At 38.8% G+C, this 4,938-nt stretch overlaps 1 long non-coding RNA gene across 1 annotated transcript; it reads right to left on the bottom strand.

Moving 5' to 3' along the window:
* Positions 1-690: 690 nt before the first annotated feature.
* LOC104238755 (uncharacterized) lies at positions 691-4,690 on the bottom strand. Its single transcript, XR_713958.2, has 2 exons — positions 4,153-4,690; positions 691-947 (listed from the first exon to the last, which is right to left on the bottom strand). It is a non-coding gene; the product is annotated as an uncharacterized lncRNA (long non-coding RNA).
* Positions 4,691-4,938: the final 248 nt, after the last annotated feature.

Genomic DNA, 4,938 nt, shown 5'->3' on the forward strand with positions numbered 1-4,938 from the left:
GCTTTTGATTTTGGTACGACATGCTTGTGTATATATATATGGGTATGACATGACTCAGTTCTATCTTTGTACAGCTGTACTTCTATTAGAGGTCTGTAGACAGTATGTCTAGTTGGGTTGTATGTGGCCTTGTCGATTTCAGTTTTGGATGTATAGTTGTCTATAGCAGCCTTGTCGGCTTGCCCACAGTATTCTGCATATATACGTACATATGCCTTGTTGGCAGGTTTCCTTTATGTATGTTATTTTCGTAATTCAGCAGGTGTTATTCAGGTTCATGTCTTAGACGCATGCTTAGGGGTATTTGACAGGTGGGACTCAGGCACCCGCGTAGCCCATCGTCTTGGATCGTGACATGTAGCATGTATATTTATCATATGTGAGAGAATAAAATACAAAAGTTTAGTTACCAGAATCAACAAATCTGCATGACAAGAATACAAAAATGTGATGTTTCCTAAGGGTTCGACAATCTCTCGAAGATAGGTATAGACGTCTACGTACCGATCCGCTAGACTCTACTAAACCTGCTTATAACTCGTGAGACTTATGTAACCTAGGCTCTGATACCAACTTGTCACGACCCAAAACTAGCATGTCGTGTTGGCGCCTAACGTGGTACTACGCAAGTCGAGACGTTAACAATACTTCCAACACTTTTAAATGAAAACAAAATAACACAAGTTTAAATCACCAAAACTCTCAAAGACTAGATAGAAGGTCACCCAATATAAAAATTCCCAGCATCGAGGTGTTACTAAGTACATGAGCGTCTATACATCACAAATCTTGAAGTACTGTCTATAATAGTCTGAAACTAAATACAAAAAGCGTAAAGATAAGGAAGGAGAGACAAGGTCTACGAAACTCCGAGAAGTTACCTTTGAATCTCCAAACGATCAACTGTGCAAAGGAATCAACACCCACCGTGCCCGGAAACACTAGATCTACACACGAAGTGTAGGGTATAGTGACCACAACCAATACAGTAAGTAACAAGACTAAATAAATGACTGAAAGTAGTGACGAACTTCACAGTTATAGTTTAGTTACAGTAATTTCAACATAGGAAGATAGACATGCTTTCAAGTTCGACAATTAAGGCCAAAATAGTTAATTCATATCAAGTTCAATTGAAACAGGATATGATATCTCTTAGAAATTATATGACAGTGATATATGCCAGCTGAAGTGAAACAGTAAAAAAATTAAATGCATCTTCTCAGAGCATCAGTCACTCAGTCCTTCCATTCACTCCAAACTTACAGTCACTCATTCCTCACAGTTGCCCATTTCCTCTCAGTCACTCGGAACTCGGGTACATGCGCTCACTGGGGGTGTGTACAGATTCCAGAGGGGCTTCTTCAGCCCAAGCACTATAATAAGCCATTCATGGCATAAATTAATGAATCATGTTGCGTTGTGCAACCCGATCCCATGAATATCCTCACAATCAGGCCATCGGCTTCACTCAGTCATCAACCTCTCTAGTCTCTCGGGCTCTCAATGATCATGAAAATCAGCCCAAACAGAAATGATATAACGTATCAATAAAGAACAATGGAGAACGAGATATGAAATGCAAGTAAAACTGTGACTGAGTGCAAAACAACAATTTAACAGATAACTCAACATGTACGCTACCTCTATGGGTCCCTACAGTGCCAACATATAGCCTAGACATAATTTGCAGTTCAATTTCTATAACACATGGTGAATGTACAGATAACAACAAAATTTTCAACTATACAGTTCCATAAAATGGACCAAGTCACAATTCCTACGGTGCACGCCCACACGATCGTCACCTAGCAGGTGCGTCACCTCCAAAACCAATCACATGACACATAATACGGGGTTTCATACCCTCAAAGCCAAATTTAGAATTCTTACTTACCTCAAGTCGCACAAATCCCTACTCTAACACGCCGTTGCCTCGTGAATCGGCCTCCAAATGCCTCAAATCTAGCCACAAACATTTCGATATAATCAACACGGTCTAAAGGAATTAATTCCATAAAAAAACTAAGTTATCAATCAAAAGCCAAAAGTCGACTCAAAAGTTGCCCCCTCTCCCCGGGCCCACATCTCGAAATCCGACAAAAATCATAAAACCCAAAAGCCCATTCAACCAAGAATCTAACCATACCAAATTTACCAAAATTCGACACCAAATCGTCACTCAAATCCCCAAATCAGACTCTCCAAATCCCTAGCCTCAAACTCCCAATTTACACCTCAAAATCACACAATCTAGGTGGGAAAATCAATGGGGAAACAAGATTATTGATTAAAAATGAGCACAAGGGACTTACCTCAAGAAATCCCTCAAAAATACTCTCAAGAATCGCCCAATCACAAGCTTGAAATGTTCAAAATGAAGAAAAATTGTGAACCCTTGAATTTAAATATTCTGCCCACCCTTTTCGCTTATGCGGACACTTAGCCACATCTGTGGCGTCGCAGAAGCAACCAAACATCCGCTTCTGCGGTTTCCTCCGCTCCTGAGGTCCATGAATCTGCTCATGCGGACTCGCTTCTGCGAGCCACCCGTCACACCTCCTTTTCACACACCCGAGAGGGGGTGTAAGGGAGTTTTTCCAAATAAAGTGACAATCGAAACGGGATTATCTATTTTTAGATTCAGAGTCGCCATTTGGAATAATTTATGGTGTCCCAAGTCACCGGTTTCAAATCCCGAATCGAGGAAAGATTGACTCTATTTTACAGTCCGCGAACATAGAAATCTGGGTAAGAAATTTTGTTAACCCGGGAGAAGGTGTTAGGCATTCTCGGGTTCCGTGGTTCTAGCACAGTCGCTCAACTGTTATTATTGGCCTATTATCTGATTTTAGAACATTTTGAACCTATGTGCATTTTAACTTTATAACCGCTTTTATTCATTTTTAGGAAGATTTCAATGTCAGCCAAAACATAGCTTTTGACCGCGCCACATGAAATGCACCCACAGTCTGAGACATATTCTATTTGACGTTGTTAAGATTTGGATTTGGGTCACATAAAATGCACACCCAAGTTTAAGGAATTTAAATTAAATAGCGCGCCTAAAGCAACTATGCACTTTCAGGTTTGCGAGGGCCATGAAAAATTTAATTGATGTCACACCTCGATTTTAAAAGAGTTAAAAATTAATTAAGTGAGGGCCATGGGTTTTGGGATTTTATTCAACATGGCACACCTCAATTTTTCTATAAAAGCTAGCTAGTTTTATGAGGGCCATGGACTTAGGAATTTTATTTAGCATGGCACACCTCAAATTATTTCAAAGGGTTTTATTATTCGAAGTTGTTATAATCGGGTCACATGAAATGCACCCCCGAATTTAGGAATTAGGCATCATAACTATGTCACGTGAACCGTACCCATAGTCATGATGATTTGTTAATCGCGCCTAAAGAAAGATATGATGTTCATGATTATTAACGGCCTAATCATGTTACTAGCATTCCAAGCCAATCAAATAACATAATTAGCATAGATGTAATCAAATCTCATTCCTGATGCCCGAAAAATGCCAATTACCTTGATTCCAAACTTTAAAACAAACTACTAAAGCTAACTGTCACAATTTGAGATTAGCTAAATCATATTCAACCTAAACATACAACTATGAGAAAATGAAATTGATATCAATTCTGAATTAAACTACAAAGTTAGTGATTTTCTTAGTTTTGTGACCATATCATATTATAATACTGAACACGATCTATAGCTACGCTACAACCAATTTACAGTAGCTCTAATTCCAGCTTCACGTGTAACTCATTCCAACATGAACCCTTGCCTAAAAAAATCAAAAAATAACACACTAATATCCATGAAACACTACAGATCTGGTGATTGAAGAGCTAAACCACAAACTATCAATTTCAAACATCATGAACCTTATCTGAGAGGCAAATAAGTGACGCTTATTCAGGTTGAAACAAGTTGAAACAGCGAATCCCAATCAACAAAATTAAAGAAGCAAAGGTTATAGCACAAAATCCTGCTTTCAATATTTAAGGCCTCAAAGAAAATAGAAAGGTTCAATCATGTCCCCAAACAATGGGTTGACATTTCATAGAGAAAATATCAGAATTTATTCATATTGGCCAAAACAAAAAAAAAAACGAGTTCACAAGTAAATACCTGGTTATGCGAGAACCAGCTTAAAGGACTGGATAAAGGCGAGATACAGAAATTTGAAACTCAGCAACCAGCGCAGTCCAAATTGATAAACAAGCAGCTCATCTATAGCTTCTAATAACCTTGAAAACCACAGAGATTATGAAGAAGAAAGGCTGAAATACTAAATCGGCTATGTGATTTCAAATCCGACATTTGATTGCTTCTTTCTAAGGAGTTTGAAGTTGAGTTATAGAAATTCTTAAGCTTCAACAACTGTATGTAGGCGTGTTGAGAGTGAGAGGATAAGTTAAAGAGGCTGATTTTTTTATATTTTTTTTCTTTTGAGCATCGCTGCTCTTTGTCAAAGGAAATGGGGTAAACTCTTAGCTTCCTAGGTCCTAAGGTTCCCTGCGAAGAAGAAGGGCTGGTGTTTTTGTGCTTTTGATTATGGGAGATGAGGGGTCTGGATATGGAGGAGGAGGTAGCAGCGATGGAGCGCCGTTAAGGGGTAAGGGTCTGATTGTTGAGCTTGGAGAAATGAGGAACAAAATGAAGAAGAGCTGCTGTGCCGTTTTTCTTGGGTAGGGATTCTATAATTGGGTATTTTATATGGAAGTGGGAAGGGATGATGGCCATTGGATTAGAAGGAAATAGATGGCTAGGATTAAATCTTGCACTTAAATGGGCTAATGGGTTGGGAAGAATGAGCTAAGGGTAATTGGGTTGGACCATGTCTTTTTGTGTCTCAATTTTGGGCTAAGAAGACTCCAAAATTATTATTCAAAACCATAGCTAAATTCCTTTAAT

The sequence above is a fragment of the Nicotiana sylvestris genome, chromosome 3, assembly GCF_000393655.2.
Source record: "Nicotiana sylvestris chromosome 3, ASM39365v2, whole genome shotgun sequence".
Classification (NCBI taxonomy): Eukaryota; Viridiplantae; Streptophyta; class Magnoliopsida; order Solanales; family Solanaceae; genus Nicotiana; species Nicotiana sylvestris.